The 14,938-nt window shown below is 34.3% G+C and overlaps 1 non-coding gene across 1 annotated transcript; it reads right to left on the bottom strand.

Annotated features, from left to right (window-relative positions):
• Window positions 1-9,094: 9,094 nt before the first annotated feature.
• LOC124889948 lies at window positions 9,095-9,205 on the bottom strand. Its single transcript, XR_007048860.1, has one exon. It is a non-coding gene; the product is annotated as a small nucleolar RNA R71 (small nucleolar RNA).
• Between the last annotated feature and the right edge of the window lie 5,733 nt (window positions 9,206-14,938).

Here is a 14,938-nt window from a genome sequence, read left to right as displayed (position 1 = left end):
AAGTCCTATTAGCATAATATGATCTTCTGAAGACATAAGTGATTTTCTCCACGGTACGCTCTTCACAACACCAATATTTAGATGGACTATTAATTCCCCATCTTCTAGCACAATCATCTACAGGAATTTTTACTCTCCATAACTTCCACATAAACAAACATATGTTAAAAGGCTTCCCTTTAATCCAAATATTCCTGTATATGTTACTCACTTGTCCTTTATTCCTGATATATTGCTAAGCAGTCTTCATTGTAAATGCTCCATCTAATTTGATACTCTATACAGGCCTTTCTTGTCCTTCTCCCTTTGGTTAAAATATGTTCAGTCGTATCTGGTGAGAACATACTTGTAACCAATTATTCATCCCATCTACCATCCTACATAATCTTCTTTACATGTTGATACTGCCAATTTTCATCCTAATTCCCTTTCCTTTAGTTAATACAAATTGCTCTGACTAGTCGAATTATCCAACCATAAATTAGTATTCCCTTCTCTCAGTTGCCACACTATTAAATGTTCCACAATATCTCTAGTACTTAATATCTTTTTCCACACTTGGGATCCCCCTGCACCTATTTTCCATATCACCACATTTGGATGCTTCTTTTTACAATACTTGTTTACATATACTCACTCCAGATGGAAGATATTGTTCTAAAAGTCCACAATAGTTTACAAAATAATGCCATAGAGATATCAGAAATTCTTCTAAATCCTAGGCCTCCTTCTTCTTGGGGAAACACACATCTTGCCACTTCACCCAATGCCTCTCTTTCCCCATATTCTGCTGCTCCAAAAAAATTGGCTAAAATCTTTTGAATAGAATTTAAGTCATTCAAAGGGGGGTTTATTTCTAAAAAGCAATGTATAGGAACACTCTGTAACATATGCTTGATCAAAACTGCTCTACCTCCATATGATAGAAGTTTTCCTTTCCATATCAGCACCTTGTTTGCTATTCTATTCATCAATTTTTTATAATACACCTTCTTCTTCCTAATATATAATAAGGGACAACCAAGGTATATAAAAGGAAATTCTTTTCTTAGGATGCCTATAGCCACTTCAGCCATAACTCCTATTCCATTTGATACCCCTCTACGTAAGTAAATAGCACTGTTTTTCTTATTTATCTTCTGCCCAGAAACTTTTTCATATCCATCCAATGTATTAATCACCATCTCCCGAGTTTTCACTTCAGCATTGCATAAAATTATCATATCATTTGCAAAATCCAAGTGATTTAACGTAGGACTCCCTCTTGGCATACCAATAATTTAAACTCCTTCTCCAACATCAATTTCTTCAGATTTCTAGACAAAACTTCAGCTGCCATAATGAACAAAGTAGGAGATAGAGGATCTCCTTGATTCAGTCCTCTTGATAATTTAAAAAATCATTTAGGCTGTACATTCAGTAATATTGAATACCAGTTATTCTCTAACAGCCTAAACACCATGGCTATCAATATTTAATCCCATTTTCCTCAACACCTTTGTTAAAAAAAACCATTCAACCCTATCATAATCCTTCATAATATCTAAATTCATAACCATATTAGGTAGTTTTCCCCTCTTTCATATTTTTGATGCTATCTCCTCAACCACCAAAACATTTTCAACAATGCTTCTTCCCTGTACAAAACCTGCTTGCTCTGGTGATATCAGTTTTGGTAGAATTCCTTTGATACTTTCATGAATACTTCTTGAGAAGATTTTATTCACAAAATTACTCAGTGAAATTTTCCTCATATCTAAAAAATTATTCACTACTAACTTATTTGGTAGCAATACTAAATTAGTATGTGTAATGAATCTTGGAATTTGATAACCATAAAAGAAGGCAATTACCATTCTATGTATATCTTCCTTATAATGTTCCATGCTTCTTGAAAGAATGCTCCTGTCATTCCATCAGGTCCCCCTGCACTATTTCTATTTAAACGTATTATTGTTTCTCTAACTTCATTGTCAGAAGGAATTCTATTAATATCCCTATTCTGGTCATCAGTTACCAACCTTGGTATCTATTCTAGCATAGTAAACTCCTCTAGATCTTCCTGCTTTGTAAACTGCTTTTGGAAAAAATCTACTGCTGCATCTACTGTTGTTTGTTCTTCTTCCATCCATACCCCTTCTTCATTTTGCATCCTCTTAACTCTTAATCTACTTCTCCTTCTTTTGACAATTACATAAAAGAACATAATATTTCTCTCTCCACTTTTAAACCATTCATATTCTGCTTTCTACTTCCAAAATTCTTTCTCTCTCTTTAATTAAAGATTTAATTCAGCCCAAGCTTTACTCAGTGCTTCCCTATTTTCTCAATCAAGCAACTCTTTAAATTGCTTTTTCTTGACTTTTAGAATATCTTCCAAAGCGGTAATTTCCTAGAATATGTTTCCAAAGGTCTCTTTGCTCCATCTTGTCAATGCTGATTTAACCTTCTTCATTTTATGATGATACACTATGAAAGGATTACCAACTATATCTGCTTTCCAATTTTCTATTATCACTTATAAATATGTCTCACCTTCAACCATAGATTCATGAATCTAAAAGATCTGATTATATGCTCCTTATCCATCTTGAAATAAATCCATAAAGATAAATAATCAGAACCACTTCTAGGAAGATGTCCCACCTCCAAAGTCTGAAACAAATTCTGTAATCTATCATTGAACATCACCCTATCTAACCTTTTAAATATACATGCATCATCTGTTCTACCATTCCACCAAGTATACTTACTTCTTTTAAACAAAGGTTCTTTCAAATTGCACAAACTTATACACTAATTAAAATCCTGAGTTTCATTCAGTGGAACTAGTAATCCCACAAATTTTTCTTCTTCATTTATTATTACATTAAAATCCCCTCCTATTAGCCAAGGCTGTTGAAAATTTGCCATGTGTAATAATGAATCCCATGGAACTTGCCTTTCTCCTGAACTGGACTTTGTATAAACTAATGTAACTAACAAAGATACATCAGTTTGTTGACATACAAGCTTTATTGATAATTGGTGTTCCTTATCTTTGACTATGCTATAGTCCACACTTTTATCCATGAATTCCCATATCTTCGTTGATATATTTACTACAGCCTGCTTCATACCCAATCTTCTTTTATAATCCTCTATATGTTGCCTCTCTTTAAATGGTTCCATAATGCCTATAAAACAGAACTGATTTCTCTTTAGCAATGTGATTACTCTGGTAAAGGCCTGTTGTGTATTAATAAACCTTATAGTCCATATTAATGCTTTCATCTTGACCAAAATATACTTTATTCTATGCTTATGTATGAATTGAATGTTCATGATATCCTTTAGAAAAAGTTTGTGATTTCTAACTACATATTGCATATTGCATACCATATTTATGATTTTGATATAGATAAGGCTAAGGACTGTCTCCATCATGTTCTTAGAGGTAATGGTGGTACTTGTTCTAATTATTGATGGTGCAGATGGACTTCTAAGTATGAGACTTGGTATAGCCGTGTGGTATAGATAATAAACGAGATTTGTTACACAAGTATTGATGGTGAAGATAGAGTTCTATATACTGACCATACATTTTGATGTGATGCGACCAAGTTAACATCAATACTACTATTTAAATCTGGGATCGTATGCTAGTATTTGAATCTAAAGTTCACAGTGACAAAGTATATACAAGTTTTAAGTTAGATTAAAAAGATTAAGAATTGAAAAAGGAGTATTTTGTTAATGTGCTTGCTTGACTTATTTAAGCTAGTAGGTGAGTCACCTACTTTGACCTTTTCACCAACATAAGAATTAAGTAGTTCCATCACCTACTAAGACTCCTTTTACCAGCTTATTGGGCTAAGTACACTACCACCTACTTGAATTATTTCTGACCCAAATTAAAGGAGAGAAAAGAAGGAGAATGGGCAACAAAGGTCCAATAGTTGTAGATCCACAAAGGACCAATATAATGGGAAAGTGGGTGAATCACCTACTTGACAAAGTATGTCTTATAAATGGCTAAGAAATTCGGCCAAGAGCAGCTCCCTTTAAATGGGTTGAAGTCAACTCTTTTAGCTAATTTTAACATTGACAATAGAAATAGCTTGCTAGGTTTTCTCTCTTGATCTCTCTTAGATATACAAAAACCATATAATTCCACTAGGGTTCTTAGGATTTACTTTTATTCTAAGCTAAAGGTGAGTGAACGAGTCATGAGCTTATCTGAAGGAAACTATCAAAATTATGTTGTTCATGATTAAATTATTGGACAACCCTTTATAAGTTTAGCAGTTCCATTGTTCTTAGTTATTAAGGTATTTCTCTTTTCTCTTTTGTTTTATGTGTGAAGGTATTAAGCTATTTAATAAATACACATTAAGAGACTAAACTACTAGAAATTAAGGTATGACTACTGTCTATTTTTTCCCTTATACTACATACATGTATTGGTAGAGGATTGCACATATATTGTAGTTAAGAACTCAAGGGATGGTGAGTTCAATATTTAGTTTCTATATTAAAGGACATTTGAGATTGTTTGTAGACAATTTTATGTGTATATGTTGAGGGTTGCATGGTTGATGTTGGGGAAAAGTTTGATTAGTTCATATCGAAATACAGAAGAAACGTATGGTGGTAAACCATAGAGCTACTTGTTGTGAACATTTATTACTCATTCTTTTTTGCATACAATTTTGGATGGTATAATAAAGTCAACGTTATCTCGGGGGATCTTAAAAGAATCTATACGTGTATGGATGTAATTGGAGGAGAAAAGGGTTAAAATAACACCCTTGATTGCTAAAGTAAGGGCTTACTACATGACTACCATTTTGGTGAAGTTAAGTAGCCCAAATTTGTCAGTTGGTTGCTAATATTAGTTTACCATATATTTTATTGTAGATAAGTAATCTAAAAGGAAGGAAGTCAAGTTAGGTTAGTATCGTTGTTATACGACCAGGTATGTAAGGCTACTTTATGTTGTATTCTTTGGCATGAAATTCAGCACTTTTGGTACAATGTAAGCTTCTAAAGATTTCTTATATTAGGTAACACCCAATTTCAACACATGATCTCCCATCTAGGTAAAAAACTTGTTCTTACTCCCTAATGTATTAAATACCTCACCACATGCTTATTATTGTGTCTATATTTTTACATTCACTAGCAAGTCTCAAGAGTTCTCCTTTAAGTTAAATAAGACCCATATGTTATTTTTAGCTCTTGAACATTCCATTCGTATACAATTTGTTCCATACCTCTTTGTCATTGCATGAGTTTTTATTCACGTGTCAATTATTGGTAGATTATTATTCAAAGGTACCACAATGTTATGACCTCCAAAATAATAATCTCAAAGGCTAAATTAACTATGTAATGAAAATCTTAATCAAATCGGTGGCATCTCAAGGGAATAAGCGTAGCATAGGATGTTCCCAATGTTTATATGTGGGTGGCAACTCAGGGGAATAAGCCTAGCATGGTACGATCCCAATTTTTCTATTTATCACTGATCAGCTGGTCATTTGTATTATATAGCTTACAAAGATTATGAAATAAGAAGGGTGAAAACAAAGAAAAAAATTAATGAATCTGGTCCCGCAAATATATATAAAGGTGGTCTACAAGTACTATTTATACACTTATATCTAATTTCTATTGAGCTCTTGTTTCTTGTGTTGTTACCTTCAGCCTTACATACTTAGTACATATTTTCATACTGACGCCCCGTATGGGGGACCAGTATTTCATACTATAGGCACAGGTTCTTCAACTAATACACCTTCTCAGTAGGAGCCTAGTATATCCAACAGCTATTGGTGAGCTCCATATGATTCGTGGCTTTCTGAGTTTGTTTTAAATATTTTTCTATTATACAGAAGTTAAGAGTATGGCGGGGGTTTGTCCTGACCTTAACTAGGTGTCTATGTATCTTTTAGAGGCTTTGTAGTTCAATGTAAAGTTAAGCATGATAGTTTCTTATCTTTTAGATATTACGGCCCTAACGGCTAAGTCTAGTATATATAGTTTTGGTCTTGTCATTCTTTTCTAATCAATGTATTATATCCTGTTATGGAAAAAACTTTGGTTATTATAGTTACATGTATGAGAATTACTAGTTTTTGGATTGGTTCTCTTGGTCCTGCAAGGCTACAGGTGCCTATCCACCCCAATAGGATTTGAGGCATGACAAAAGAGGTATCAAAGCAGGTTTTCCTAGGGTGTCTACAAAGTCGTGTCTATGTAGAGTCTTGTTTATGTGCATGTTGTACACCACATCTATAAACATGAGGCTATGCAACATTTAGGGGTTGTCTCTTTTTCTTCATATCTTAGATCATACAATAGATCCCATGTTGTAGGTGAAGTCCTATTTAACCATTGAATTAATTTTTTTCCTTTTACTATAGTAAAGATTCCAATTACAAGGAGGAGATAATAGGTTCTAGTAGTGCACATAGGTCAGCTAGCCTTCGAACATAAGATTTTCTTAAATTGGATCCTCCTATATTCACCATATAAAAGCTTAATGAATACCCACAGGACTTTAGTAATCAAATCCAAAAGCCTCTAGATGTCATGCATGTATCAAGTATGGAGATAGTTGAGATAAAAACATATAGATTCAAAGGGCAGGTTATATTTTGCTATGAAGAATGGAAATAATAAAGGTGTATCGACTCATCTTTAGCTATTTGTAAAGAGTTCAAAGAGTAATTTCTTGATTATTACCTACCATTTGAGATTCTAAAGGCCTGTGTAGATTAGTTCTTGAATTTTCACCAAGGAAATATGAGCTTGAGAGAGTATGATGTTGGGTGTATTTATGCATTCTGGTGTCACTATTCTAATCTTTTTAGCCTTGTTTTGAGGATGATTCGTATGCTATATGGGTTGATAATTAGACAAATGTTCACATAAGTGTTCAAGAATGTTTTTTCAGTGGTTCAAAGTGTTTTCCAAGAAGTTTGTACTAAATTAAATCAATTAGAGGAAACTATGTTTTCTAGCTTGATCTAGTCTATCTTGATGGATCTATTCTGTTTAATGTATTTCAAATGGTTTTAATATGTGATTATGAGTGGAATAACTTGTTGGTGATGTTTAAAGTTCAATTTGGTTAAGTGTAAAAGTGGAACAATAAGTGGAAGATCAACATGAACTAGCCTAGTCTTAGCTCTTGTTTTAATTCATCGTTAAGGATATATTGTTGTTTAAATTGCTAATTCATGGTGTGTTATTTTCTGGGAAGTTTTGTGAGCTGAATATGATGATATTTTGATGTTGAAAAGGCTTGAAATTCATGGGAAATACAGCACAAGATAAGGGATGGAAGGAAGGATGATCAAAACTTAACTAAATTAGTGAAGATGAATTCCAGTGGCATCATGCCATATGCATGCGTTGCTTGCTTTATTTTAGTGCAGAAAAGCATCCGTCGCATGCTCCATTCCTATGGAATACAACATGCATCTCATGATCCATTTATGTGGAATAAAGCATGCATCGTATGCTCCATTTTAGGGATCAATTTCAACATAAAATCCAACTCCTACGTGGCTAAGGCTTGGCTAACTATATAAACACACCTTGTGCATGTTTTTTAATATCTTTGGACGTCTTGGAGGATCTAGGGGCTTCTAAAACTTCAAATTTTATGTTTTTATTATTTTAATATAGTTCATACATGTTCTTAGTCATTAATACCACCTTGTGATTATGATTATGACTATGTATGGCTAAACACCCTCTTTCCGAGGTTAAAGCCAAGAACATGAGTAAGAGTGTTTTTAGTTATGTTTGTATAATTTTCCTTATCATTAGGGTTGTTTTTTTATCTTTGTGTTAAATATTTTAAGTAGTAGCTACCCTTAGAATATATCAATTGTCAACCTTGTGATCTCGGGAGAGGGAATAAGGAAATAGAACATGGAGATAAATAGAGTATGATTTGTATGTCTTTTTGAAATAAGGAATTCATATTAGCATTAGGACAGGGATGTACTTAGATGCCTTACTTGATTCAAAAATAGTATGATAGCTTAATGAACATAATTGGACTATTACATCCCCGCTCAATGATGTAGTTGTAAGGTTCAAGTTAGGTAAAAGAATAGAGGTTGGGAGACCATGATCATGCGATTAACCCTATGAATCAACAACCAAGATAAGAAAGTTAACGAATGAAATCCACTAAGATACTATGATTGTTTGAAGTGCTTTAATACTGGATTTTCTCCCATTGATTGTTTCAAGATCTTTACATTACGCATTATTTATTTTACAATTTCCAAACTCTTTTTTTGGTTTCTCTTGCCGCATGTTAATCTAAACTAAAAACTAGAATTGAATCATTGTTGACACAAGTCCCTACGTAGTCGACACTTGGCTTTTATTAGGCCATTTTACTACTTGGTAAGACCACGTATACTTGCGTGTTTCTTGGGCACTGACAAGTTTTTGGCGCCATTATTGGGGACTTGCTATTTGGAAACTATTTATTTTAGTTTTATGTTTAGATTTATTTGGTGTTTTTATGCTTGGTCTTGGTTCTATTTTTTCAAGAAACAGGATTCTAAAATCTAGCAAGGGATTAGGACTTGGTTAAACCAAGCTCCAAACTTGAGCAACTTTACCATCAATGAAGAAGAAAAGTAATCCTTCTCCCCAAAATTCTGTAAATCCAAAAAGACCAAAAGAATTCTTCCATTATGGCTGATGAATAAGCAGTCTGTAGGATAGTCATAGAAGTGGCAATACCACTTCAAACCAATTTGACCTCCCCCTTTTAAAAGCCGACAGCTGGAGGAAATTTTTAGCTCAAACAGAATATGGTTCAACTTCTGATAAACAGTGGATAGTTCACTAGGCTTTCACATGAAGATCCACAGGTCCACTTGTGGACTTTTTTGGAAATTAGTGATACATTCATCCTGATGGGCATAAATCAAGATTATGTAAGGATGGCACTTTTCCCCTTTTCTCTATTAGGGGAAGAAAAAAGTGGTTTGATGCAGAACCAAAAAATTCAATCACTTCATGGGATGATTTGGCCAGAAAATTTCTTATTTGGTTCTTCCCATCTGGTAAGATTATGAGACTTTGTAGTGAGATAGTATGCTTCAAACAGAAGCTAGATGAGAATCCCTATCATGCTTGGGAGCAGTTCAAGGCTCTTCTTAGGGAATATCCACATCACCAACAGTCTAAGAGGTACTTGCTCATACTTTTATAGAGGCTCTTGATCGCACTACTAAAATTTTTCTAGATTCAGCCGCAGGTGGTCAAGCACTGGAATTGACTTATGATGAGCTGTACATATTTTTGAACTACATGGAATAAGGAAATACAGAGTGACATTTGGATTCTGGATGTGCCACAAATAGAATTACAGACGTATTGGAGGTGGACCATTTCACAACCTTATCAGCTCAGGTTTTTGCTTTACAAAATTCGATAAATACTCAGTTCAACAGCATGAAATTTGGAGAAGCACAACTTGCATCCACAATTAATGCAATCCAACAAGTTGCAGGTTGGTGTGAAGTTTGCATTCCTAGTGGCTGTTCAGCAGCCATGTGTGCTTCCAGTCCAAAATTAGTACTATATGTGGGCAATGCTCAAAGTCCAAATTATGGTAATGCCTACAAAATAAAGTGACAAACTCAGCCACTGAATCAACAATGGAGCACCTAGCCGCAGCAACTTCAGCAACAACAACCACAACAAAATCGGTCAACTGGAAATATAGAAGAGATGTTGAAGTAGCTTTTAGCGAATCAAGTACAGTTGACTGCGGACATGAAAAATTCACAAGCAGCCTAGAAATGCTTGAGTTGCAGATAAGGCAGTTACAACAAGCATTAAATACTAGGCCACAAAATGGTTTCCCAGCATATACAAAAAATCCAAAATAGGTTATGGCAATCACGTTAAGAAATGGTAAGGAACTTTAAGGAGAAGCTCCAAAGGTATCTAAGGAGATAGATGCAGACTTAGATCCCCCATAGGTTTCTAAAAAAGTTGTAGAAAAATCAAGGAAGTCTGAGTACTTGAAACAAAAAATTATTGTAGAAGAATTGAAGAAGATGCTACCACTACCCTTCCCTCAGAGGTAAATTAAAGCGAAGGAGGATGCAATGTTTAAGAAGTTCTTTGATACATTCAGAGAGCTTCATATTAACTAACCTTTGGTAGATATTTTGTAAGGTATGCTCAAGTATGCAAAGTACTTAAGGGATGTGGTTGCTAATAAGGTGAAATTGCAGGATGTGAGAGCTATAACACTCACTAAAGAGTATAGCACTATAATGACAGAAAATCCCAAGGAAATTGAGAGATTTGGGAAAGTTTACTCTCCCTATCCAAGTTGGGAGTAGAGTGATCCACACATTAAGTGACTTAGGGGTAAGCATAAATTTGATGCCCCTATCGCTGTTTGAAAAATTGAGCTTGGGAAAGCCTAGACTAACCACCGTGGTTTTGCAGCTGGAAGATGGGACCATATCTTATCTAGAAGGAATAATTGAGGATGTCCTCATAAAGGTTGGTAAATTCATTATTCTTGTTGACTTTATTATTTTTGATTTTGAAGCAGATGAACCGATACTACTCATCTTGGGGCGTCTATTCTTAGCAACCGAAGGAGCTTTAATTAATGTTATAGAAGGCACACTCAAAATGAGGGTACAGAATGAAGAGTCAATATTTGATATTTACAATGCACCCAATATAACGTCTTATTATAAAGATTTGTGTATGATCAATAATGGTGAAGGAGACAAGTGTTGGGTTGTAAGCCCACAAAAGTCCTCTTTGGTTTACTTGATTGATCGATCGATGATGAAACCACTACTTCCCAACATGATGAAGGTTGAAGTTGAGAGAGATGTTGACCTTAAGAGTGCAACTTCAAGAGGTCTAAAAGTAATGAAAAATTGTCTCTCAAAAGGGAGTAAGAGCATGAAGGAATATGGTTGGGTCGAGTTGGGACGTGCCACAACACTAAATCAGGTGCTTATTGTGAGGCAACCTAAGTTAAGTAGCTATGTTTTATTTTTCAGTTAGTTTTAAGTTTTTACTTAACGTAGTTTTTGTTTTTATTGTGTCATAGGTTTATGGGATGTATGAGTACCAGAAACAAGAACTAAGGAGAATGGAAAAGACTCTAAGGAGAATGCTAAAGACTGAGTGTGGGGTCCATGAACCTTCTAGGTAGTTATAAAATGCTACTAGAAAGGCCTAGAAGCCTCAAGGAGTATTTCTATCTCTTACTTTAAAATTTCACTTTGGGGAAAAAGTAGCTTTTTAAGTGTAGGGTGGGGAAATTCCCAAATTTTGGCTCAATTTAAAAATTTTTGTGTAAGATATTCTTTTTGGTGCTATTTTATATTACATATTTCAAGTGTTTTGTTGGTAAAAGCAAGTTGAATTGAGTGAATTACTACTTTTAAGATTCTTAGGCTCAAGTTTTTTATTCTTGTACTTTTTGGCTTAAATTTGGATTCATGCTATTATGTGGTTGGAAGTCTATGATTATCCTATGCGAGTCAAGAATGTTCCATGTACAAGTGAGGTTTTCGTATATTCCTTATTGCATGTCATGTCTAGAACTTTTCCAGTGTATATGTGAAGTGAAAGAAAGAGTGTGGGTTTAGGAAATGATTTAGGCATTTATTTGATACCCTTGTTTTTACCTTCTTTTTGACCTACCCTTGTTGCATTATCCTAGTTAACTCCCATTGAGCATTTATCTTTTTCTTTGTTAGCCTCATGTGTAGCCTAATTCCTTCTTTAATTTACCTTAATTTGATCCAAAATCACCTAAGCACTTTAATGAAAAAATAATTGAGTAAGGAGTTTGAGAAATAAGAGGAGAAAGATGAATTTGATGCCCCAAGGTAATATTTATTGGTGTTGATAATTGATGTTTGAATGAAGGGTGTGATATAATTTATGTTATAAATATTTCCATGGTTTTGGAAAAAAGATAAAAATTGATTTATATGGTAAAAAAATAGTATGCCACCATGTATTTATGAAAATGCTTAAAAGAGATGCGGCAAAAACAAAAGATATGGGTAGATGAGAAAGTGTAATTTTGTTGTTGGATATTGGTTTTAAATGTATGATGTAGTGTACTAAAGATCTTAGAAAGGTTTGTCACTATTCCCAAATAGTTCCTACCCATCCCTTAGCTTACATTACAACCCTGAAAAGACTTCATTGTTCCTAAGTTCATCAGTCTGATATTAGTGGAGCATTACACTAAGGGAAAGCTTATGGTTCATTGTATGTAACTTGTGAATTCTTTGTGAGAGTGAGCAGAATTTGATTCATGTACCCATTATGTTATAAATTTTATTAATGTGAGTGATTATGGGTAACTCTCTTGGAGTGAGGGGCTTATGTTTGATGAATGTGGGTGACTTGTATGATTTCCTGTGAGTCAATTCTTCAGGCTATGGTGTTTTGAAGTAGTGTTCACGAGGTTTCAATTGTGTAAATAACATGCTTGGTGTAGAAACTTGCATTCCATATAGTCATTATAGTACTAGCTCAAGTATCTTTCATGTAGTAGAACTGTAGAATCTCCTTAGATGATGATGATTATAGTGAAAAGTTGTTTGAGGACGAACAAAGCTTTAAGTGTGGGGTTGTGATGTTGGGTGTATTTATGCATTCTAGTGTCTCTATTCTAGTCTTTCTAGCCTTGATTAGAGGATGATTCGTATGCTATATGGTTTAATAATGATATAATTGTGCACATAAGTGTTAAAGGATGTGTTTTCAATTGTTCAAAGTGTTTCCCAATAAGTTTGTACTTGATTGAGACAATTGGAGTTCAATAGAGAAAACTAGTTTTTCTAGCTTGTGCTAGTTGCTTGTTTAGTCAATCTTGATGGATTCTATTTTGTTTAATTTGTTCCCAATGGTTTTAATCTATGATTATGAGGGGAACAACTTATTGGTGATATGGAAAATTCAATTTGATTAAGTGTAGAAGTGGAACAATAAGTGGAAGATCAACATGAACTAGCCTAGTCTTAGCTCTTGTTTTGATTCATCATTATGGATATAGTGTTGTTTATATTGCTAATTCGTGGTGTGTTATTTTGTAGGAAGCTTTGTGAGATGAATATGATGATATTTTGATGTTGAAAAGGCTGGAAATCCATGGGAAATACACCACCAGACAAGGGATGGAAGGAAGGATGATCAATACTTAATCAAATTCATGAAATTGAATTCCAGTAGCTTCATGCTATATGCATGCGTCGTATATTCTATTTCAGTGCAGACAAGCGTGTGTAAAATGTTCCATTACTATGGAATGCAGTGTGCATCGCATGCTCCATTTTAGTGGAATAAATCATGTATCGCATGCTCTATTTCAGGGTTCAATTTCAGCATGAAATCCAACTCCTATATGGCTAAGGCTTGGCTAACTATATAAACACACCTTGTGCACGTCTTTTACTATCTTTGGACGTCATGGAGGATCAAGGGGCTGATACAACTTCGAATTTTAGATTTTTATTATTTTGATTTAGTTCATACATGTTCTGAGTCGTTAATTACTACCTTGTGATTACGATTATGACTATGCGTGGCTAAACACCCTCTTTTCGGGGTTAAAGCCAAGATCATGAGTACAATTGTTTTGAGTTAAGTTCGTATAACTTTTCTTATAATTATGGTGGTTTGTTTATCTTTGTTATAACTATTTTAAGGATTAGCTACCTTTATAATATTTCAATTGTCGACGTTGTGATCTTGAGAGAGAGAATAGGGAGATAAAACATGGAGATAAATAGAGTATGATTTGTATTTCTTTATGAAATAAGGAATTCAAGTTAGTATAATGACAGTGATGTACTTATATGCCTTACTTGATTCAAACATAATATGATAGCTTAATGAATATCATTGGACTATTACATCCCCACTCAATGAAGTAGTTGAAAAGTTTAAGTTAGGTAAAACAATAGAGGTTGGGAGAACATGATCATGCGATTAACCCTACGAATCAACAACCAAGATAAGAAAGTTAACGAATGAAATTCACTAAGATAGTATGAATGTGCGAAGTGCTTTAATCCTGGGTTTTATCTCATTGATTGTTTCAACATCTTTACGTTACGCATTGTTTATTTTATATTTCCAAACTCTCTTTTTTGGTTTCTCTTGCAGCAAGTTAATCTAAATCGTAAACTAGAATTGAATCATTGTTGACACAAGTCCCTATGGGATCAATACTTGGCTTTCATTAGGCAACTTTACTTTTAGATAAGACTTCGTACACTTGCTTGGGCGCTGTCAGAGTAAAGCCTTTGTTTTAACTTACTATCTAGGTATGCTCCTAATGTAGTAACTACTATGGATGATAAAGTTCATCGATATGTTCACAGGTTGGACCCATATTTGGTTAGATATTGTACTTTTGCTTCTTTGAACAAAGACATGGACATAGCAAGGATACAAGCTTTTGCATAAAAAATAGAGGATCACAGGCAAAGAAGAAGAACACAAGAATTTGAAAGAGGGTATTCCAAGAGGGCCAGATCTATGGGGCAATTTTTGGCATCCCAAGGGAAGTTTAGGCCTTAGTTTTCCAATAGAATGCCTAGGCCATTATCTTCTTATTTTGTATCTAGTGTTCCACCATAGTTTCAAGGGTCCAAAGACAATTAGTTTGGGTAAAGAAATGAGAGTCAGAGTTCACGAACAGCGAAGTATCAAGAGCAAGAGAGTATGATTCAATTAAGACCTCCTTGGCAGTAATGTAAATAATGTGGAAATTTTCATTTAGGTATATGTCAGTTTGGGACAAATGTTTTCTTTTAGTGTGGTACGTCGGGGCATATGATGAAAGAAAGCCCACAAAAGGGCTTAGGTAGTATGGAATAACCTACTTTATCAGCTGTTGCATCATCATCAT

This window comes from Capsicum annuum, chromosome 12 (genome assembly GCF_002878395.1).
Source record: "Capsicum annuum cultivar UCD-10X-F1 chromosome 12, UCD10Xv1.1, whole genome shotgun sequence".
Taxonomy (NCBI): Eukaryota; Viridiplantae; Streptophyta; class Magnoliopsida; order Solanales; family Solanaceae; genus Capsicum; species Capsicum annuum.
The sequence above is the reverse complement of the archived record's forward strand: the minus strand, read 5'-3'. Positions and strand labels throughout refer to the sequence as shown.